The 24770-nt window shown below is 42.5% G+C and overlaps 1 long non-coding RNA gene across 1 annotated transcript; it reads right to left on the bottom strand.

Annotated features, from left to right (window-relative positions):
- Positions 1 to 2536: 2536 nt before the first annotated feature.
- LOC134935224 (uncharacterized) lies at positions 2537 to 16324 on the bottom strand. The gene is made up of 2 exons (XR_010179997.1): positions 16113 to 16324; positions 2537 to 2856 (listed from the first exon to the last, which is right to left on the bottom strand). It is a non-coding gene; the product is annotated as an uncharacterized LOC134935224 (long non-coding RNA).
- Positions 16325 to 24770: the final 8446 nt, after the last annotated feature.

Raw genomic sequence — 24770 nt, 5'->3', positions numbered from 1 at the left:
CGTAGGAAACGCCCCTCTATAGCCTTCTTACAGGAGACACATTGGAGACTGGGGGATGGATGTACGCTACGCGCCCCCTGGATAGCGGAGTGTGTACAGGCCTCTTATTCTTCTAAATCCAGAGGGGTGGCGATTGTATTTCACAAACATCTAAGATATGAAATCCTACACTCCATAGAGGATCCTGAGGGCCGATACTTAATACTAGACACACTAATCGAGGGCAACAAATTTACACTAGTAAACCTATACGCACCCAATGTTGCAACTGGAGAATTTTTACGACATCTTACTCAGATCTTGGCTAGCAGGGTAAACTTTACCCTAGTGGTGGGTGGGGATTTCAATGCAGTAGATGATCCGGTGTTGGATAAATCATCTCACATCTCGAGACCATCCTCCCCATGCTGGCAATACATACGGGAGATGAGAGAGGCTCTACATTTAAGTGATCCGTGGCGCCTATTACATCAGACAGACAGATCCTATAGCCATTTATCCAGAGTACACGGTTCACTGTCAAGGATAGACTATATTCTCCTGGCAGACCATTTTTTAAATCAGATCAAAAGTGCTGCTTTAGATGACATACTCATCTCGGATCATGCGCCAGTGAGATTGGAGATGTATGCTGGTTCTCGAGCAGATGTGGACTGCCTTTGGCGTTTCCCTGACTATTTGTCCACTTCGGATGACTTCAAGAAATTTCTTTTGCACTCTTGGAATAATTTTGTGGATGATAATATAGAGCACTGGGATAACTCTGTGCTGTTCTGGGAGACGTCAAAGGCGGTGCTACGAGGTCATATAATTGGCTACGTGGCGAAAAAAAGGAAAGAAAGTTCCAAACAGTATCATGCATTGTATGCAGCTATGTCCCATAGCTTTACCACCTACAAAACTAACCCTTCTGAGACTCTTTTAGAGATATATCTACGTGATAGAAAATTACTGGATGCCTTCTTAACAGCCCAGGCACAACAGCGTCTAGACTTTACTAAGTTTCACTATTATAAATGGGGAAATAGAACTGGGAAGTTGCTGGCCACTATGTCCAAAGCTAGAAGGAAACGTTCCTTTATTACGGCCCTAAAAGATAACACTCGGAATATAACCCACACTAAAACTTCTGATATCTTGACACACCTCAGTGACTTTTACACTGAATTATATAATCCTATCGCCCCACGGGTGGAATTGCAGATGGCTTTACTGGCTCAGGCAAATTTACCGACACTTAGCTCAGAACAGAAAGAAGCATTAGAGGGAGACATTCGGGAAGACGAAATTAAAACGGTTATAAAGACACTACAACCAAACAAATCACCGGGACCCGATGGGTTTACTGGGTCTTATTATAAACTACTGCAGCAAGAACTCATGCCGACACTATTGGAACTCTATAATAAAATCTATAGGGAACACCCAGTGTATCCGACATTCTCTCAGGCATATACTACTCTTATTCTTAAACCAGATAAAGATCCAATGTTAGCGGATTCCTATAGACCCATTTCTCTTTTGAACTCTGATTTTAAAATTTTCACAAAGATCATAGCAAATAGATTACAAACGATCCTCCCTGATTTGCTGACGGAACATCAATATGGTTTTGTACGTGGCCGCCAATCAGTCAAGGCAATTCGTACGGCCATTGCGGCGACGGTGGCGTCCAGAAATGCCCCTGATTCAGACTACATGCTCTTAAGCCTAGACACACACAAGGCCTTTGACACTGTGTCATGGCATCACCTGTTTACCGTGTTACATTACAGAGGGTTTGCAGAGAATTTTATAAATATTATTAAATATCTCTATACCGCTCCAACGACCTCTTTGCTGGTTAACGGCAAACGGGGTCCACGGATTACGATGCAAAGAGGTACAAGACAGGGGTGTCCCCTGTCACCCCTTTTATTTAACTTATCCATAGACCCCCTGTTCCGAGTGCTACAGAACTCGATGACCTATCAAGGTATTCCAATTGGGGATAAAGAAATTAAACTGTCAGCATTCGCGGATGATGTGTTGGTTTATATTGGGAACCTTAAAGATTCTTTACAGGATATTTTAGCTTTATTAGACAACTTTGGACAAATTTCGGGCTTCCAGGTTAATCTTTCAAAATCCATAGGGCTATATTTGAAACATGGGGTAAGGTGCCCGGGATGGGGGAAACGGATCCCTATAAATTGGGCTAACACTTCCATAACATATCTGGGCATTAACCTTCCGAAATATCCTTCGGAACTGTATAGGCTGAATGTTAAGACAACAATAACTCTCATTACGAAGGAACTTGAAGGTTGGAACCATTTAATGCTTTCATATTTAGGGAGAGCTGCCTTGATAAAAATGTGTACATTTCCACGGTTATTATACATTTTACAATCCCTCCCAATATTGCTTAGTAGATCAGACCTATCCCACATAACTAAATTGTTCCGACGGTTTATTTGGAAAGGCAAAAGAGCTCGTATTGCCATGCATAAGTTACAACAACCAAAATCTAACGGCGGAATTAACTTCCCCAACATTTTGATTTATAACTACGCATCTTTATTGAGGTTTTTGAGAGATTGGTTAAACGACACAGACACGTATGCAAATACACAGCTTGAGACACAATTCCTAAAATCTAAAAACTTGACAAACTTCCTCCACTGTCTGGAGGCGGACTGCGATCAGGATCTACAAGATAATCCCCTTCTATGGTCGGTTTATCGCCTTTGGCACTCCTTGAGAAGATCCGGAAACTTAGGGAGACACAACTCATTGTTTCTACGGTTTCTGGGCAACCCTGACTTCCAGCATGGGGAGGCGGGGTTCCCCTTTAAGATGTTCCACGATGAGGGTCTGCAAGACATAAGACAATTAGTCAACACGGACACAGGGAAACCTCTCACGTTTACCCAAGCGCAGGAAAAATTCACATTCCTACGAGATTATCCGTTGGCCTTTCTCCAGTTGCAACATTATACCTGCTCGGTTCTTAGGACACTGTCAAAAGAGGACTTGAATAACACACTAGATGCCCTATTGCGCACACCTCCAGCAATGAAGAGAGCCCTCTCACTACACTATAAACGTTTAAGCACTCAGCTAGATTATTCTTGCTCGAGCTCGGGAATGTACAGATGGATATCAGACTTTCCTAACCTGACATGTGACATACTACTAAAAAACTTGCTACACTCCTGCAAACTTTTGCCTTCAGCACAATACCAAGAGATGTTTTATAATATAACCCACAGAGCTTACTTCTGCCCATATAAACAACATAAGGCGAGTATGACGGATTCGGACAATTGTCTGAAATGTCGTGCTCCCAAAGCAGACCTATTGCATTGTTTCTGGTCGTGCCCACTTCTTCGTCGCTTTTGGCTTCTAATACGCCAATATGCTATGGAGCATCTGGTAAACTTTATCCCTTTTACAGCAGAGTGACGAAGGAGGGTAGACGATTGTTGCTGGCAATTAGTGCAGCGGCACGTAAAGCAATCCTACAATCTTGGATAGACAAGAATCCTCCTACTCTGTCATTATTCAAAGGGAAGCTGCATCATATATTTCAGATGCACTGGATAGAAACATCTTTGCAAAAAGATAATCTAGTAGAGCAATTTTATGAATCCTGGGAAAGCTATGTGGCTACTCTTCCGGTAGATTTCCAAACCAGAATTCAAACTTCACTAAAACACACTGAATGGTTCGAAACAAGAATGGCAATTGGTGATCCTCCCATATTGCTGATGGATTAGGGGTTGGGGGAGTTGCGGGGCCTCAGCCTCCTCATATCTCTACTATGTTTAGAATGGCAGGTCTATAGCGCAAACTCTTAATCTGCATTTTCTTTCACATGATGTCCTTAAGATTGTGTAATGTATAAAAGAAGATCCGCTAATGAACATTTAATGTTCTTTTATCATCATGTTGTGACGCTACTCATATGTATTTACTCATTGTCAATGCAACCGAATTTGTAACAATGAAGCAATGTTTTAATAAAAAATGTTATACTTTTAAAAAAAAATTGGGATCTCCCCCCAATCCATAACTAGCCCTAGACCTCCTAGCCTGATCTGGTATTGGAAAATAGTGGATAAAATTACATGAGGTTCACCTTATTTATCTATAACCAGCACAAGGCTGAAGCAGCTTGGGTGATAAAACCACCACCTCTGAACCTATGGCCGCTACTGAACTGCCAAGGTCTAGATTTGGAAGGTATGATGGATTTACCAACTTACTTTTTGAAGGGGCGGAGGAGACTTCCAGTTCTGCGCTATAGCTGCTCTAGTGGCAATGAGAATGTTACCCAAAACACAGAGATCTGAACTGAAGAGGTCTGAAGGGTACAAGTGAAGCAAAGCTAGGATGGGCGACTCATGCAGATGTAGAGGAAGGACTTTATGAGCTAGGTCAAACACTTCCCTCCATGTAGAGCTAATCCCAGAGCAACTCCAGAACACATGAAGAATGTCCCCAACCTCTCCGAAATCTCTCCAACAGAATTAAGATTGAGAAGGCCAAATTTTATGCAATTTGGTCAGGGTGAAATAAAGTCTCTGCAGCAACTTGAATTGCATTTTCCAAGTGGTTATAGCATTTGGAGAGATGGTGTGCATTAAGATAAATAGTTTCCCATTGCTGAAGTGTAAATGTGGTTTGCAAGTCTGACTCCCACTGCAGCTGCGCAGAGAATTTACCCTCTGTCACATTATCCTGTTATACAGAATAATAAAAATTTTGATATAATAGTAGGTGGTGGGAGATGGAATGGTCCAGAGTGTTATGAACCACAAGTAGTGGTTCATTCCTGTTTGCTTTCTGTTTATGTATTTTGTACTATAGTTCTGTTCGCATGCCAGGATTTTCATTGCAATGGTTTAGAAGACTCTTGTTGGCCGCCGGTGGTGAGTGGGTGTAATTACAGCCTGTTTCTATGTGTTTAGCCTCACCTGTCTGATAGTTGATCATTATGTGGTGAGTCTCTGTACTGCAATCTGGCTCTTGTCTGTGTTACTCTCACCTGCAGCTATTCTGGTCATTATCTTGTACCTGGCTTCCAGCCATCCTGATTGGGGCGTGTTCACTTATTACCTAGCTAGCTATGCAGTTCTGAGCTGGTGATAGACGTTCTGTTAAGATACCTGTATGTTCCTGATTAGTGTCTTGTCCAGTATTGCATCTGTGTCCAGGCCCTATCTGATACTGGAATCCTGTGTACTCAGCTCTGTCAGAGTCTGGAGCTTCTTGTGAGCTGCTTCCTGCCCTGTAGCGTTCCTGTCCTGGAATCCTGAGTTACAGTTTCCCTTTGATCCTGTAATCCTGAGTCCTGGTGTCCTGTTGCCTGTTGTTGAAATCCTTCTAGCTTTCCATTCCTTTGAGCCTGTGCCTGCGGTCTCGGGGTTCCCGTTCACCTGCCTGTATTAGTACCGGTGTTGTGAGTAGCGGCTTTGCCGCACATTATGGCCTTGGCTGTATCTGTCCATTATTTTCCTTTGGATTTTGCAGAGGGTTCTGCGTGTGCTGTTGTCGCCGGTACACAACAGTATTGTGTCAGCATGTGGACAGCATTGCCTTTGTTGTAGTTTGTTCTGGCAGCAGTGCTGCGCATATTTCTTTAGAGTTCTTTAGTTGCCCCTAACTCTGTTTCAGGTTTGAGTTAGAGGTTCCCCTTGTTATCACCCCGTCTCAGTTTACGCCTTGTCTCCAACTAAGAACGGGGGGCATCGGAGTTGGGCAGACTTAATCCGCCCTTCAAATGCGGCTGCCATGGGCCCAAGCAAACATAGTCCTGCAGGCGTAGACTGACCACGAGGGTGAGACAATGGAGTCAGGCTTTCTGTAGGGGTTGCTGCTGAACTCCGGTTCCACTCCAGCATTACGTTCCTGTACTTGGGGCTCATCCGCCCAGTTTCAGGAGTACCAAGTACAGTGAACGTAACATTATCACCAGCCATACAACAAAAAAGAAACAAAGCTAAATAGTAGTTTTTTCTTTTTTTAATCCAGTCCAGTGTTTAGTATCCAGTCCGGTGTTCAGCATCCAGTCCAGTGTTCAGTATCCAGCCCAGTGTTCAGAATCCAGCCCAGTCCTGTCTTGTCTAGTTCAGAATCCAGCCCAGTCTTGTCCTGTCTAGTTCAGAATCCAGCCCAGTCTTGTGTTGTGTTGTCTAGTTTAGAATCCAGCCCAGTCTTGTCTGTCTAGTTTGAAATCCTCCTATGCCTACTATGCAAGCCCTGCAGGCATCTCTCTCAGCCCAGAACTCTGCTTTCAGTGCTTTGAGACCTGAGCGGCTGGAAGATTTGCAGCAATCCTTAAAGCAACTGCAAAACCTTCTAACCAAAATTTTGCTTATCTTGCCAGAAGTTGTTAAGAGTACATCTATCTCTAAAGAGACTCTTGCTCACAATATGGTGACAACAGAATTCTCAGGTTCGGTTGGAGAGAAAAGATTTAAAAGTTTTCTGCGGCCCAGGCTCTCAGAAGAGGGGCGTCTGTGTCACAGAAACTTAAATTTATGCCTATATTGTGGGGGTTTAGGCCACTATCTGCAGACCTGTGAGTTGCGCAAGCCAAAGTTTGGCAACAAGTCCTACCCTCTGGCCAAGTTGAGTCAGGATTTAAGACCTACTCCTGTCTCCACTGTGGCAGAGGTACTTGTCACAAAACCCACACTAAAAAGCACTCTGTCCTATAATTGGGGTCCTTGGGCTAGGGAGCCCCATTATAGTTCAGGAACCAAAGGAGAATGTTTCTCTCCTCTCTTGACTTTTCTGTTGAATCAGAGTTGCAAACCCCGGTAGTGGAATCTCAGTGTCCTGAAGTGGTGCCCGATGCCCAGGGTCCTGGAGTGGTGCCCAATGCCCAGGGTCCTGGAGTGGTGCCCGATGCCCAGGATTCTGGAGTGGTGCCCGATACTCAGGGTCCTGGAGTGGTGCCCGATGCTCGGGGTCCTGGAGCGGTGCCCGATGCTCAGGGTCCAGCAGCGGTGCCCGATGCTCAGGGTCCAGGAGCGGTGCCCGATGCTCAGGGCCTAGGAGCGGTGCCCGATGCTCAGGGCCTAGGAGCGGTGCCCGATGCTCAGGGCCTAGGAGCGGTGCCGATGGTCAGAGCCTAGGAGCGGTGCTCAATGCTCAGGGCCTAGAAGCGGTACCCAATGCTCAGGATCAAAGAGGGGCATCAAATATAATAGCTCAGGTGTCAATCCCAGAAGGGGTCATAGAAGCTTTTACCCCAGGTAGGGACTTTAAAGGTGCAACCCCAGAAAGGGTATCTAGAGCCATAGCTCCAGAAGGGAACTCAAGAAGTACAACCCCAGAAGGGATCTTTGAAGCTATGTCCCCAGGTGGGGTCTCGAGAGGCACAGCCCCAGCGAAGGGTCTAGAGGTCGTTTCCCCAGGAAAGGACTCAAGAGGCATAGCTTTAGTGGAGGTTCTGAAGGTCATAGCTTCAGCAAAAGTCCCGGAGGTCATAATCCCAGGAGAAGTCTCGATAATTATCGACTTAGAGAGGGAGCCCGACGGTCCGGTCCCAGAGAGGATGCCCGACAGTCCGGTCCCAGAGAGGGAGCCCGATGGTCCACTCCCAGAGAGGGAGCTTGACGGTCCGGTCCCAGAGAGGGAATCTGAGGTGCTGACCCCAGAGGTGTTCCCAAAGGCCACTGCCCCAGTGGGGTTCCCGAAGGCCACTGTTCCAGCGGGGTTCCCGAAGGCCACTGCCCCAGCGGGGTTCTCGAAGGCCACTGCCCCAGCGGGGTTCCTGAAGGCAACTGCCCCAGAGGGGGTCCCAAAGGCCACTGCCCCAGAGGGGGTCCCGAAGGCCACTGCCCCAGAGGGGGTCCTGAAGGCCACACTGCCCCAGAGGGGGTCCCAAAGGCCACTGCCCAAGAGGGGGTCCCGAAGGCCACTACCCCAAAGAGGGTCCCGAAGGCCACTGCCCCAAAGAGGGTCCCGAAGGCCACAGCCTTGAGTAAGGTCAGTAGTGACCTGGTCCTAGCAATGCACTACAGTCAGTCAGATGGGAATGAAGCAGATCCTGACTCTTTTGATATCTCAACATCTGTAGTCTTTGATGGAGACTTAGTCCAATTTCTTGTGCTTTACAAACACTACTTCACCATTATGCTGCCTAGACCATTTTTGGGCATCACCTCAGAGAACCTGGTGCTCTATCAGATATATTCCTTTAGAAGGAAGCCTTTAGAATGGGCGTCCAACTTAGTTAAAAATAAAGATCCCATTCTTCAGGATCCTCCGGCATTCAGTGATGCAGTTATTAAGAGATATGGTTCCAAAGAAATTGATTCAGGTTCCTCTATGTCACCCGTCTTATCTGCTGAGAGTCCACCAAATGTTATAAACTTGGCACACAAATTTCAGCCTATTGCTTTGACTGTGGGATGTGCTTTTCTATCTTCTTCTAGCAGTACTTCACCTGAAAGTTCAGTCCCCAAGGTTAAAAAACCAATCTCTGGATTGAACCCAGCCTTGCTGGAAGGTACTATCAGTTCAGACAATGTTTGGGGAATTACTTTGGTCAGACTTCAAGAACCATGTAAAAAAAAAGAAGAAAAATAAATAATTGCTGACTCTTGCCTTGTTAAAAAAAAAAAAAAATTTTTTAGTCTTGTGTCCAGTGGCCACAGTCAAGGGGGGGGGGGGGGGGGCACTGTTACAAGCTGTTGTCACAGCTTGTTTCTGTTTTCTTGCCTGTTAGACCAGTGTGTCAGGTTTTTTTTATGTATCCCTTGTTTTGGAAAACCTGAATTTTGGGGTCCGTTGACCCCTCCTCAAGGGGGGGGGGTACTGTTATGAGCCACGGTAGTTGCTCATTCCTATTTTGCATTTTGGTTATGTATTTTATGTTATTCTTCTGTTTCTGTTCCCCTTGGCTTATATGGGGTGTCCGGAGTCCACCCTTAAGTAGAGGGTACTGTTATGAACCACAAGTAGTGGTTCATTCCTGTGATTGCTTTCCGTTTATATATTTTGTACTATAGTTCTGTTTGCATGCCAGGAATTCCATTGCAATGGTTTAGAAGACTCTTGTTGGCCGCCGGTGGTGAGTCGGTGTAATTACAGCCTGTTTCTATGTGTTTAGCCTCACCTGTCTGATAGTTGATCATTATGTGGTGAGTCTCTGTACTGCAATCTGGCTCTTGTCTGTGTTACTCTCACCTGCAGCTATTCTGGTCATTATCTTGTGCCTGGCTTCCAGCCATCCTGATTGGGGCGTGTTCCCTTATTACCTAGCTAGCTATGCAGTTCTGAGCTGGTGATAGACGTTCTGTTAAGATACCTGTATGTTCCTGATTAGTGTCTTGTCCAGTATTGCATCTGTGTCCAGGCCCTATCTGATACTGGAATCCTGTGTACTCAGCTCTGTCAGAGTCCGGAGCTTCTTTTGAGCTGCTTCCTGCCCTGGAGCATTCCTGTCTTGGAATCCTGAGTTACAGTTTACCTTTGATCCTGTAATCCTGAGTCCTGGTGTCCTGTGGCCTGTTGGAATCCTTCCAGCTTTCCATTCCTTTGAGCCTGTGCCTGCGGTCTCGGGGTTCCCGTTCACCTGCCTGTATTAGCACCGGTGTTGTGAGTAGCAGCTTTGTTGCACATTACAGCCTTGGCATCGGAGTTGGGCAGACTTAATCTGCCCTTCAAACGCGGCTGCCGTGGGCCCAAGCAAACATAGTCCTGCAGGCGTAGACTGACTACGAGGGTGAGACAACGGAGTAAGGCTTTCTGTAGGGGTTGCTGCTGAACTCCGGTTCCACTCCAGCATTACATTCCTGTACTTGGGGCTCATCCGCCCAGTTTCAGGAGTACCAAGTACAGTGAACGTAACACAGTGGATCAGAGCATACTAGAGATCCAGTGACTAATACGTGTATAAGTAAACAATTCTCTGTTAGGGAGTTTGTATTGCAGTTGAAGGGAAGAGAATGACATGATGGAACAAGCATCCACAACATCAGCAATGGTTGTAATACCACAGGAGGTTCACCCTGCAACATGTAAATCAGGTATCAACCATATAGTCCAGATCTATACGTGCAGTATTGAGTCAGTGATCAATTTCTTTTAGTTAAATAGATTAGTCTGTAGTGACGTCCCAGTATGTTTATGTCCATGGCTATAAGCCAAAAATCAAACAGAATTTTAAACAGTTGTTTTCAATGGGCTCCTTTTAAATTGCACTGGGTGCCATTGACCCTAGTTATGCCTCTGCATGGACTATATGTCGACACTCAATATGTAGATAGTCAAAAGTTTAACAGGGACATAATTTAGACATGTGCATGAGTTAGACATCTAGTATATAGAAAGTTTGAAATGTCAACAGGGTCAAAATGTTGACAGTCAAAATTTAGGCACAAAATGTTGACATTTAAAAAGTAGACAAACCAAAAGGTCGATAGTAGAAACATATACAAACCAAAAGGTCAACAATCAATATGTAGACACAGTTAAAATGTCAACCTAGATAAAATAATAATTAATGCTGACCAGTAAACAGTAAACTCATCACACTGATACTGCTGCTCAAATACTAGTTACACTGAAACTGCTGAAACAATAGCAGCCTAATTTCAATTAGCATACTATATCAAAGGTAGCATTTACTGGCAAACAGTGAGCCTGGCACATTGATACTACTGCTCAAATGCTACTTACAATGAAACTGATGAAACAATTATGCAAAATTGTCTTTGTCCCCTTCCTTTTCCCCACTAACTAAATGACAAGCAGGGTAGCACTACTGTACTCCCCGATATAGTCAGGCTAAGTAACTGACATGAATAGCATGTGCACCTGTTGACATTTAGAATATATTCATACATTTATTTTCAGTGGCAACATTTTGACCTGTCTAAATATTGAAATTGTTGTATTTAAATTTGTTTACATTTTGACATATTAATCATTTAAATTTATGCAGGTCAAAATGTCAACCTTGAAAATATAGGTATTTGTACAGTAACAGCAGTCATATTACAGACAGGTGTACGTGCTTTGTTTGTCATTTATTTAGTGCAATTAAGCAGGGGATTAAAGCTACTGTGCTTGTCATTTATTTATCGCTACCTTGAAGGGGATTAGCCGCAGTTAAGCATGCAAAATTTTCTAGCTGGGGAGAGACAATGCTTTATATTACGTGACATTTAGGGACACATTAATGTACATGCTAATTGGAATCAGACTATTCTTTCCACAGTTTCATTGCTACGATGAAGTCCAGAACATACAATATGGACAAAACACACTGAGGCATTTCTTCTTCTTGAGATGCTTCCTTTCCTCTGGCTATGTTGTTCATATAAGCATTCTTTGCACTAAACTGTTGTGCACTAGTTTATATATATGCTTAATATTTTTTATTTTGTGTAATAAGTGTATTTTTAAATGTATTACAATATATTATTATTTTTCACTTCTGTATGCTTTGGAGCTCCTAAAACATTTGCAGTCTGAGATTTACTACACCTGAAAAAAGATCACAGTTAACAAAATGAGTTATCCCAAAGGCAATCCTTAGGGTTAATCACATGGTACATGCACATTTGGTATCACCTTAATCTTATTTCTTATGCTAGGTACACACTATACAATTATCTGGCAGATAATCTGCCATATCTGCCAGATCTAGCTAGTTGGAATGAAAATATGGTAAAGGATGAGAGCAAATGACAAGCCAACATTTGCTCCCAAACACTGCAAAATGGACAATAACAGTCGTTTATCCAAGTTGGTTAAATTTGTGTTTAACCAAGTTGTTTGAACAACAGGGTTTGTTTGTTTTCCAGTGTTTGGGAGCAAATTATAGATTGTAATTTGCTCTCTTCCATTACCTTATTTTCATTCCAACCAGCTAGATCCGGCAGATTATTTGCCAGATAATTGTATAGTGTGTACCTAGCCTAAGTGTCATTAGTGTATTACACCAGGAGGCATCTTGTTCTCATTTGTTTCAGAATTATCTCCTATGTGAAACATAGCATTCTGGTAAAAAGCGGCCACCTGAAGTTCTCAGAGTGCATTTCAGAAGAGGAATTCACTTCTGGTTTACAGAGATTTTTCCTTGTTATTGGATTACATTGAATTCACACCTGAGTACTTAATTTAACACCACTGCTATTTTTGTCTATCTATCTATCTATCTATCTATCTATCTATCTATCTATCTATCTATCTATCTGCACTGTATGTTTATGTACTGTATTTTTTTATTATTATTATTATAATTATTATTATTAATAATAAAATACTATTATTATTATTATTATTATTAATTAAATGTATTATGGAACATATTAACATAGGAAACGTACATAAGTATAGTGGCATGAGCAGAGTGGGTACCAGAGACTTTGCTAGAAACCGCCTGTGCTATTAGAAATAACTGCCATGAACCCTGAGCAGGGGGAGGAGCCTGCAATAGGTGGAAGTTGATGAGATCGTTGAGGTATCTGAGGGGAGCCGCATCTGTGCTGAAGCCTGAATATCACTAAAACCTTGACTGTTGGTGTGCCTTGAGGACTGAGGTTGGTATTGGCTGCATTAAAGTACAGATGTGTCCTCATACATCTTTGCCTATGATGCAAACACATCAAAGGGTTGGTGCACTTTCCTGCGCTGCGTACTTATTTCTTAAGAAAGATGTGTGAAGACACGTCTGTATATTGACTTTAGATGCTCAAGAATAATTGGAGAAGCTGGCTTAAATTACAGGGGTTATCCGAGCCTGCATGATTGAGCTATATATTCTTTATTTTAATCATAGTTTTTCTTTTTCTCACTGATTATATACTGTATGGGGACTTTCATATGTACTGACACTTTAGTAACTATATACATTTGATATTTTGAAATATTAGTCTTGAAAATAAAAGGTACAGAGATATACAGAAAATTAGCATTTATTATTTACATACATAATATAATAAAAGTTCTTTGAATTGACGCAGTATGAGTTGAGCTGCAAATTAAAAAAATCTATTGTTCTATTATTTGTTCTGTTCTGGCGCATTGAACCCTTGTACATTTATTATTCAGGTACATAATATAATAAAAGCCCTCTGAATTGCTACAGTATGAGGTGAGCTGTGAATTTAAAAATATATTGTTTTATTGTTTGTACTGTTCTGGTTCAGTGTACCCGTGTGTGTGTTTATTATTCACTTCTTACATAATATAATAATAAAAGCCCTTTGAATTGTCATAGTGTAAATTGTGTATGTCCTTTTTAATATCCAACATAAGGGTGGGTGGAAGTGCCCAAGGACAATTCCATCATTTCCCACTTTTCATTTTTCCCACTGTTGTGTGCACTGTTTCACAAATGTGCTATAAACTAATGTGTGTTTGTGCCGCTGATCTGTCACTTAATAACCAGCCGACTCTCTGCAGCCTTTAGCCTAAAGTGGATGAAAACAATATTGTGAGCTGTAACTTGGTCAAAATTGACTGGAAATTATTGTAAATTAATGTTATTGAGGTTAATACAAATCTAAGAACAAAAAAAGGCTAAAATCATGTGATTTTAGCTTTTTTTGTTCTTTCATATTTTTTAGTTATGCCCAAAAACAAAGAAATTTGGGAATAAAGTGTTATTTTTTATTACTAGATAATGTAGGGGATCATTTATCAACAAGTGATAAAAATCTTTGGGAATGATAAAGCTTGTTGCGTATGATAAATGGTGCTCCAGCCAATCACCTCCTATCTGTCATGTGTTCAGTTCCTAACTATCATGTGTTTGAAAAATGACAGTTGGATGCTGAAGCTGGAGCACCATTTATCATATGCAACGAGTTTTATCATTCACAATCACTTGAAATGGGCCCCTTAATCTTGAATGCAAGCTGGATCCTGTCGCATTTCCAGTTCCTGATTTTGAATCTTGGGGAATAAAGTTTAGATATAAACTGCTTCTACCTGTAGTGACAATAGCGAAAAAACGTACTCTATCTAAATGGATAGATCACTCGACACCTTGATTGGAGGTTACAACTGCATTATTTATTACATCTGATATACTTAGAAGACAAGCTTCCATGTATGATATTGAATTATGGGTAATCCGATTTTAGCAAAGATGGGGCCATATATTGAAACACTGAATTTATCTGCCCAGGAATAACTGTTGAACTGTTATGAATCTACTAATTGGTACACTATCTTTACCGACAGCTCTATATTTATGGAACTGAGAGGTGAATAATATCACCATACACAGATTTTTAGTTTGAAAAGTTGTTTATATAGTAGTAATTGCTCTATGTTATACTTTTCATTTTTTTATATTAATGGGACATCCTTCCTATTCCCTTATTTCCCATTTCACTTTTCTTTCCTTTTCTCTTCTTTTTCTTTCATTTCTTTTTTTTTCTTCTCTTCCTTTTTTTTTAGAAATTGGCCTTTAAGCTTCTGCCTTTTTAGTTAGATTAATAAACTATATTAATTAAACTTCTGCAAATTTGTTGCCATGTTTGTGTACATCTGGATGTGTCATAACAGCCAAGTCATAGGGTCCTCTGTTAACATGAGCTTACCATAAGGGCATCTGTTATAAAGAAATAAAACTGCTAAGATGTCACTCATCTACTGCACATATCTCAGGCAATTTCATGTGGCAATTTCACCTGGTTAATTCACTTGCAGCCTCAATAAACTACTGTATAATGTCCCTTTCCAGAACAGCGTAATATGTTGTTTTGCTTTAGGTGGAAAATAATGTGAACTTACAGTGTAAGAAAGATGTTTCAGATATATTGCAAAAGAAGTACAAGATATAAAATATATGTCCCCAGTGGACTCTAATACTGACATATTAGCAGTATCATTAAAACCACGCAGGTCAGCATCATGAGTAAACAATGACTTGAGGAACAGACATTGACAATAGTGAAAAGATATTGTTTAATAGAAGAAAGATTTGTAATTTTTAATATCTCTTAGTAATGTGCTTGTGAGGTTTTAGTAATGGCTTAGGATAAGCTCTTAACTATCATTTTGCAGAACACAGTAGCTATTAAAGCAGTCAGTTAAAGTAAAATAAAAATAAAAACCATTAGAAAGGATGATCACATTTTCCTATTTAAATAATGAAAATGGCATTTTAAGTAAACATTAAAATGAATAGTTGCATAATAATTTGAAAGTAATGCTTATAGTGACTATGATATTTAATGTAACCAATAAGAAAAAGCTTAAAAGCAGTTAAACTCTCCACATAGAAATGGAAATCATTCTTTGGGAGAAATGGCACAATCAAACAACTATCGCACTACGCTATGATCACACTATTTACCCCTAACAGCACCCCCAATGCATTTGTATTGTACTCCATACTCTCTAATTAAGAATATGCATGATTGTGCACACAAAAAAATCTGCTGCATGTATAGTATAACAATAAATGTTAATGCTTTATTAATAACAATAGCTTTATATAGTTTGCATTTTGTATCTAACAACATGGATTATGCACAATTACAGTGATTAGGCAGCTGGTGTAGCTCTATATAAAATCTGCTTACACTGATTTAGAGTAGTATTGAGTCCAATACAGAGGAATAGGTAATGCGTTGGGTATGGGATTCCACCGGCCGGGATCCCAGTGGTCAGCATACTGACGCTGGGATCCCGGCTGCTAGAATTCTGGCAGTGGGGAAAGCACTAGCTGCGCTCGCCACAGGTTCAATTCCCACTCTTTGGGTGTCGTGTACACCCACGAGTGAGAATAGCCCATGTCAGCTAGGACTCCGGCTGTTGGCATTGTCAGTGGTCGGGATTCCAATGCCGGTATCCTGACAGCCAGGATCTGGACTGCCAGCAATGTAACTGTATCCCTAGGTAACCACCCTATTCTTTAATTAGAGAGGGAGTCTCCTGACAAATAAAGATAGTACTGGAGTTAAATAAATTCATGCATTATATTTGTAACTAAAAAACTCACAATACACCTTATCTGTCCAACCAATACCCAGCTTGGAACAAAAATCTGGTAATGTATGAGAGGGAATTACAATCAGCCACTTGCTCCCAAATACCGGAAAACAGAGAAAAACGGTTGTTCAGGCAAATTGGTTAAATAAAACTTTTACCATATTTTCAATCCAACCAGTGAGTTGGTTGGTTGGTTGGTTGGTTGGTTGGTTGGTTGGTTGGTTGGTTGGTTGGTTGGTTAGTTGGTTGATTGCCAGATAATCTTAAGGTGTATGGCCAGCTTTAGGCTGCATCTGTAGAGTAGAGGCAGGTCTGGAAGAAAGGGCTGAACTCATCTTCTGATATGCAGTTACAGACAATATTATACCTAAAACTGATTAAAAAAAATCTAAAATCACATAATTTGTGCCTTATTTGTTTCTAGAGTATTATTAAGCTCAATGACTCAATTCATTTCCAGTCATTTCCAGTCAATTTTTACGACATCACAGCTCACAATTTCACCAATACTGGCCTAAGACTGCAGCGAGCTGGCTGGTTACTAAGTGACAAAGCAGCAGCACAAAAATGCCGCAGTTTATGGCACATCTATTAAACATTGCCAAAGCGTACTGAGGTACAGTGCACAGAACAGTAGAAACAATAGATCTATATATTCTTTCTGTTGTTTTTTTTTTTAACTTGCAGCTCAGTTAAAACTGCGTGGAGTTACAGGGCTTTGAACAAAGGGCACTACTGCAAACAGTACAAACAATAGAAATATATACAGTATATAATGTATATATAGTTTTTATTTTTTGTTTTTTACTTACAACTCCGCTCACACTGGAAGAGTCACAGGGCTTATAGGTGAACAAAGCATACTAAGGTAAAGCGCACCAGAAAGTAAAATTTACAGCAGAGTACAGCACAGAATACAGCAGCATGCAGCGTGCCTCCTGTACCCAGTCATTTTATTTACAGCACAGCCACTTGTGACTCTGGAGTATCAGCACAGCCAATACAGCAGAGTAGGAATGTTCACTGGGCCATTTTTGCTGGACTTGGATTTGGTTCTGATTCATTGGCCAGCTTTGGACAAAAAAAAAGCTGACATCACTTAACTTTGGCCTTTTTTTGTTCCTAGAGTATTATTGTAATGGAATTCTTTGTTACCTGACTCCAGTCTGTTGTCTCCTGAGAAAGTTAGGAGGCTGATGGACGTGCAGCAGCATAGCTGGAGTAGGTGGTAATTAGGGTAGGCTGGCTGTGCTGACTCTCATTGGCTCTTGTCTCCTGTGTTGTCTGTCTCTCACTCCTTGCTGGTCATAGTTCCTGGTTCCAGCAGGAGCCCTTGTCTCTAGGTTCTGGTACTGTACTAGCCATGGATTCCTTTGTCTGGTTATTCTACCATAGTCTATAGTATTCCTGTGTCCAGTTCTGTGTCTGTTGCAAAATTATCAGCATCCTACTCTGTGTCAATTGCATTATCTTGTTGCTTTTGTTATTTCTGCTTATAGTACTCCTTGTCGTCTTGCGATATAGTCTTGTTTTTCCTCAGTTATCTATCTCTCCTGCATACCCTCAGTACTCTATGTTGGTCTGATAAAGTTTGGGTTGGATACAGTGCTGGATACAGTGGGGGATACATTGCTAGTTGGATACAGTGCAGGTTGGATACAGTGCATAATACAGTGTGGGTTGGATATAGTGTGGGATGGATATAGGGGGTCATTCCAAGTTGATTGCTTGCTAGCTAGTTTTACCAGCCGTGCAAACGCTATGCCATCGCCCACTGGGGAGTGTATTTTAGCTTAGCAGAAGTGCGAATGCTTATGCAGCCGAGTTCTGCAAAAACAGTTTGTGCAGTTTCAGAGTATCTCTGAATCTACTCAGCGCTTGTGATCACTTCAGCCTATTCATGTCCGGATTTGATGTCATACACCCACCCAGCAAACGCCCAGCAATGCCTGCGTTTTTTCAGACACGCCTGCATTTTTCCAAACACTCCCTAAAAATGGTCAGTTGACACCCAGAAACGCCCCCTTCCTGCCAATCTTCTTCTGGCCGTCAGTGCGAAGAAAAACTTTGCTAGAACTTGAGCACAACCACAAAGGGCTTTGTACCCGTATATCGTGCGTGCGCATTGCGGGGCATACACAGGCGCATAAATGCCATTTTTTCACCTGATCGATTCGCTGCGAAATCGGCAGCGATCAATCAACTCGGAATGACCCCCCTAGTGTGGAATACAGCGTGGGTTGGATACAATGCAGGATATAGTGCAGGGAGGACACACCAATAGTGCACTTACTGTGACAGGGGATGCCAGTGGTCTCCTCAGTGTGGTAGTGTTGGCAGTGCAGGGGTGCTGGCAGAGTCCTCAGTGTGGGGTTGGCGGTGGTGTCGGTACTGCTGGGGTGGTTGGTGGTGTAGACAGTGATGGTTGTGTCCTCAGTACGGAGTTGCTGGTGGTGTCGGTACAGCTGGCTGTGTTGGCAGTGTGGGGCTGCCAGGAGTGTTCTCATTGCAGGGGTGCCAACAGTGTCAGCAGTGTTGGCAGTGTCCTCAGTGTGGGGTTGCCGGCGGTGACTGTACTGCTGGGGTGCTGACAGTGTCAGCAGTGATGGTGGTGTCCTCAGTGTGGAGGTGCCGGCAGTGTCCTCTTTGTGGAGTTGCTGGTGGAGTCGGTACTGCAGGCTGTGTCGGCAGTGTGAGGGTGTCCGGGGTGTTTTCAATGCAGGGGTGCCAGCAGTGCTGGCAATGTATGCAGGGTTTCCAGTGGTGTCAGTACTGCTGGGGTGCTGGCAGTGTCAGCAGTGATGGAGTGTTGGCAGTGACCTCAGTGCAGGGGCACTGACAGCGTCAGCAATGGGGGAGTGCCAGCAGTGTCCTCAGTGCTGGGGTGTATCAGCGGTGTTGGCAGTGTGGAGTGCTGGCTGAGTCAGCAGTGCAGGGGTGCTGGTTGTATCGGCAGTGCAGAAGTGCTGGCAATGTCCTGCAGTCTATAGCCTATACTTGTACTATAATAATGTATTAAATTGTAAGTCACTGTTTTCTTGTTTTGCTTATTTGTTTATGTACTCTGTAATTGGGCACTGTGGATCCCAAGTAGCACCATATAAATAAAGTATTATAATAAAAATAATAATATTTTTGTATTGACCAATGTATTTACAGTCAACAGTCTGCCATCTTTTTGGACAGTTTCACTTTCAGCCCTTAGAAATTTTAGAACTATTACTAATGTAAAAAAGGCAGTACTAGGATATGTGAGTGACTACTTCGCACTCTGCAATGACTCGTTTATTACTGCAGTTTCCAGCCACAAATACACATTGAGATGTACAGTATACAGTACTAGCATTTCACAATTTCTAAAAAAAAATAGTTTGCTACTGTACAGTTTAATGCATGTCTCCAAAGTTCATCAGGTCAGCACATTCCTAAGGATCATACAGTAGTTTGTTTTTTAACCACATTGCTTTGTAATTGAAAAAAAACCATGACATTACCTTCTGTGCACTGGCAGTTTTTATATAAAGCAAATATATTAGGTTACACTTAAGAATACATGAAACTATTTTGAAAGTAAAACTCTACTTTCTATATATTCTTTATTCTGAAACTAGTTACCAACCCATCAAAATGACAGAACAACATAACAGTAATGTCAGCGCCAGTGGCTGTGCATGCCTAAACCGAGAAACACTTGAATTGCTCCATCGGGCGCCATCTAGTGACCACCTGCATGAAAAACACTTGAATCTCCCCACGGAGGTGAGGAGCAATGTTATCATATAGGATAAGCTTACTTTAGTTTTGCCAATATACCTTATCTATGCAGCTTGCCATGATTAATTCATTTGAAATTGCATTATATTCCTGAAATTGACACTGAGCTTGTTGGTCAGGTGGGAATATTTTGATAATATCCAAATGATCGTAGAAAGTCCAAGTAGAAATAAGAAACATAACTTAAGCATTCACTATTTTTATTCTATAATAAACATTTCTACAATGTGGAATTGAATTTTCCCTCACAGGTTGCTATATCTTAAATAAATAATGAAATCAAATCTGCATGCATATATTCATAGGGGTATATTTACTAAGCTCCCGATTTTGACCGAGATGCCGTTTTTTCATCAAAGTGTCATCTCGGTCAATCTCGGTCATTTACTAAACACTAATCACGGCAGTGATGAGGGCATTCGTAATTTTTTTCTAGTTCAGGTAAAAAATTACGAATGAATACACCATCGGTCAAATTACGCCTGTTTAAGTATGAATCTCGGTCATTTACTAAGAAGTGCAAAGCAAAAAAACCCAAAACACTGCCGTGAAAAATTACAATTCGTAAAAAAGTCCTAAAAAAAAACAGACCTGCTTTTTTTATTCGTGATTTGAGATGCATGCAGGGATCCATGAGATCCGTGCATGTATATCAGTGGGAAGGGGTTGGAAAGTGTTTTTTTTTTCCCAAAAAAATTGCGTGGGGTCCCCCCTCCTAAGCATAACCAGCCTCGGGCTCTTTGAGCCGATCCTGGTTGCAGAAATATGGGAAAAAAAATGACAGGGGTTCCCCCATATTTAAGCAACCAGCATCGGGCTCTGCGCCTGGTCCTGGTCCCAAAAATACGGGGGACAAAAAGAGTAGGGGTCCCCCGTATTTTTAAAACCAGCACCGGGCTCCACTAGCTGGACAGATAATGCCACAGCCGGGGGTCACTTTTATATAGCGCCCTGCGGCCGTGGCATCAAAAATCCAACTAGTCACCCCTGGCCGGGGTACCCTGGGGGAGTGGGGACCCCTTCAATCAAGGGGTCCCCCCCCCCCAGCCACCCAAGGGCCAGGGGTGAAGCCCGAGGCTGTCCCCCCCCATCCAATGGGCTGCGGATGGGAGGGCTGATAGCCTTTGTTGTAAAATAAAAGATATTGTTTTTAGTAGCAGTACTACAAGTCCCAGCAAGCCTCCCCCGCATGCTTGTACTTGGAGAACCACAAGTACCAGCATGCGGCGGAAAAACGGGCCCGCTGGTACCTGTAGTACTACCACTAAAAAAATACCCAAAAAAACACAAGACACACACACCGTGAAAGTATAATTTTATTACATACATACACACATACATACATACTTACCTTATGTTCCCACGCAGGTCGGTCCTCTTCTCCAGTAGAATCCAAGGGGTACCTGTTGAAGAAATTCTACTCACCAGATCCAGTGGTCCAGGCTCCTCGGCAAATCCAGGGATAATCCACGTACTTGAATAAAACAAAAAAACGGTTGCCCGACCACGAACTGAAAGGTGACCCATGTTTGCACATGGGTCACCTTTCCACGAATGCCAGAAACCCACTTTGCCTTCTGGCTAAGTGGGTTTCTTCAGCCAATCAGGGAGTGCCACGTTGTAGCACTCTCCTGATCAGCTGTGTGCTGCTGTCCTCACTGACAGGCGGCACACGGCAGTGTTACAATGTAGCGCCTATGCGCTACATTGTAACCAATGATGGGAACTTTCTGCCCTGCGGTTGACCTAAAGTGACGTCACCGCTGAGCAGAAAGTTCCCATCATTGGTTACAATGTAGCGCATAGGCGCTACATTGTAACACTGCCGTGTGCTGCCTGTCAGTGAGGACAGCAGCACACAGCTGATCAGGAGAGTGCTACAACGTGGCACTCCCTGATTGGCTGAAGAAACCCACTTAGCCAGAAGGCAAAGTGGGTTTCTGGCATTCGTGGAAAGGTGACCCATGTGCAAACATGGGTCACCTTTCAGTTCGTGGTCGGGCAACCGTTTTTTTGTTTTATTCAAGTACGTGGATTATACCTGGATTTGCGGAGGAGCCTGGACCACTGGATCTGGTGAGTAGAATTTCTTCAACAGGTACCCCTTGGATTCTACTGGAGAAGAGGACCGACCTGCGTGGGAACATAAGGTAAGTATGTATGTATGTGTGTATGTATGTAATAAAATTATACTTTCACGGTGTGTGTGTCTTGTGTTTTTTTGGGTATTTTTTTAGTGGTAGTACTACAGGTACCAGCGGGCCCGTTTTTCTGCCGCATGCTGGTACTTGTGGTTCTCCAAGTACAAGCATGCGGGGGAGGTTTGCTGGGACTTGTAGTACTGCTACTAAAAACAATATCTTTTATTTTACAACAAAGGCTATCAGCCCTCCCATCCGCAGCCCATTGGATGGGGGGGGACAGCCTCGGGCTTCACCCCTGGCCCTTGGGTGGCTGGGGGGGGGACCCCTTGATTGAAGGGGTCCCCACTCCCCCAGGGTACCCCGGCCAGGAGTGACTAGTTGGATTTTTGATGCCACGGCCGCAGAGCACTATATAAAAGTGACCCCCGGCTGTGGCATTATCTGTCCAGCTAGTGGAGCCCGGTGCTGGTTTTAAAAATACGGGGGACCCCTACTCTTTTTGTCCCCCGTATTTTTGGGACCAGGACCAGGCGCAGAGCCCGATGCTGGTTGCTTAAATATGGGGGAACCCCTGTCATTTTTTTCCCATATTTCTGCAACCAGGATCGGCTCAAAGAGCCCGAGGCTGGTTATGCTTAGGAGGGGGGACCCCACGCAATTTTTTTTAGGATTTTACTTTGTTTAATTTAAAAAAAAAAAAAAATACGAACCCCAGCACGGATCACACAGATCCGGCCGAGATTGATTGTAAAAAAAACGGCAGTGTTTCGCTAATCACTGCCGTCAAATTAGGTAAAAAAACACGAATGACATCGACATCGGAAGCAAAGAAAAATACGAATACGACAGCTTAGTAAATTAGTCGTAATCAATTCAAAAAGTTGCAGTTTTACACTGCCGATGTCATTCGTGATTGAACTTTGACCTATTTTCGGAAATTACGAATCTTAGTAAATATACCCCATAATGTGAGGAAAATTGCATATGGATATGATATAAATCATATTTCTAGAACAGGCCATCTTGCACAGGTGGGAAGTTCTGGCAACACAATCTTCAGGTTGTGCTATTGCACTGTCATTCTGCAGAATTGCCATTCTGTGCTGCATTTATTACTTCCATATTGTGTGTCATTAATAGCTAGGATAATGGAGGAGATTCCTCCTGGAACATTTAAGGCCAACTTCTGCCAGACCATTATGCGATATCCAACTGCAAATGCAAAATATGGTAAATATTCCACAAAATCATTTTGGAAATATTGCTTATCCATTAAGGGATTGTATTCGATACAATAAATTATACGCATATTAAAAGTCACAGAGGAATTATTTGAAAATAAAAAATGAAGGCAGGGAACTTTCACATGCTTTGATAAGTTTTAACAACCATAATAATTTACAGTTAATGGTGTGTTAGTTTTAAATACACAGGTTTTCCTAATGAAGACTTAGGATGGCAAAATACATCGAATATAACCAACGACATTAGAATCTATCATTTAAACAGATATTATTTACTGCAGTTTACACATTTTTTTGTCATTTTAGAATTACATGTAATGATATGTAGTTTATATGTGCATTACATAGAGCACCCATTTTCTTGTGTAGACTCGCTGAAAACTGACTTGCAATGGGATAGATATTTTTCAAGGATTTTAATTCAGTATGCAGATGCTGAATGTAATGACTATCACACAACGCTAGTGGACACAATTACAGAGAATAAACAACATACTGTATGATGTGCAAACTTGCTTCACCATTCCCCCAGGTATTGTCCATTGTTCATTATCTGCCTTCTCTTTACAGGTCATATGTATTCCCCAAAATCTTTTCATATAGATTGGTGGGAAGTGGTTGGTGTCCTCAATTTGAATGTCTGTGTGAATTCTTGCTGAAATTTATTTTTAATTCAAACTATATTTTACAAACTACTCACCACAACACGGTGTATTTACAGTGACAAACCATATCACCTTACAGAGATTCACACTCCCCCTGCAGCCGATGGACACCAGACCACAGATTCAAACAACTGTGGTAGAACACCTCCTGGCCTTACAAATTATGGGCATTATACTATTAGCAGTGGTACTTTACAGTTACTAATAGGATCGCCGGGGGCTATCGTATAAGCCATGATAACACATGGGAATGGGGACTTTTCCCTGATCCCATGTGTTTTTCGTGCAATCACGGGTCCAATTTTTGCCAATCAAAACGGCCTCTAACTCATACGCGCACGCAGGGGGGGTTTCCGAGTACCTAGAAACCCCCCCTGGCCGCCGATCCATCAGTGCTGCTGTCCGTTTTTTTTATCATATATTTTTAATTAGCAGCAGCAGGTCCCTCCTCCTTACACTGTCCGAGTGACAGCGAGAACCTGGCTGCTGCTGGCTGCCTGTAGGGGGAGCTGCAGCGGAAGCGCACGGGACAGCTCCTCTCTCTGCTGTCTTCGGCTCCCACTGTGTGTGACTCTGCAGAAGCAAGGTGCGTGTCTCACATACTGTATGTGTGTGGGATGGATGGGTAGTTTATAATAAATTGTACTGCAGCAGTTTGTGAGTAGCCATGTATGTGTATAAGGTGCGGGGGTGAGGAGGGGGGGTGTTGTGTTTACTGTTAATGGGTGTGTACATGGCTATGTACATGTATACTGTGTTAGTAACTAAGTATGTATGCTGTGTGCATGTATAATGTGTGTGTGTGTGTGTGTGTGTGTGTGTGTGTGTGTGTGTGTGTGTGTGTGTGAATGAATGCTGTGTGCATTTATTCTGTGTGTTTTTATGTATGCTGTATGCATGCCTGTGTACTGTGTGTGCATGTATAGTGTGTGTGTGTGTGTGTGTGTGTGTGTGTGTGTGTATGCTGTGTGCATCTATTTTGTGTATGT

The sequence above is a fragment of the Pseudophryne corroboree genome, chromosome 6, assembly GCF_028390025.1.
Source record: "Pseudophryne corroboree isolate aPseCor3 chromosome 6, aPseCor3.hap2, whole genome shotgun sequence".
Classification (NCBI taxonomy): domain Eukaryota; kingdom Metazoa; phylum Chordata; class Amphibia; order Anura; family Myobatrachidae; genus Pseudophryne; species Pseudophryne corroboree.
Note: the sequence above shows the minus strand (reverse complement) of the source record. Positions and strands in the feature narration are given on the sequence as shown.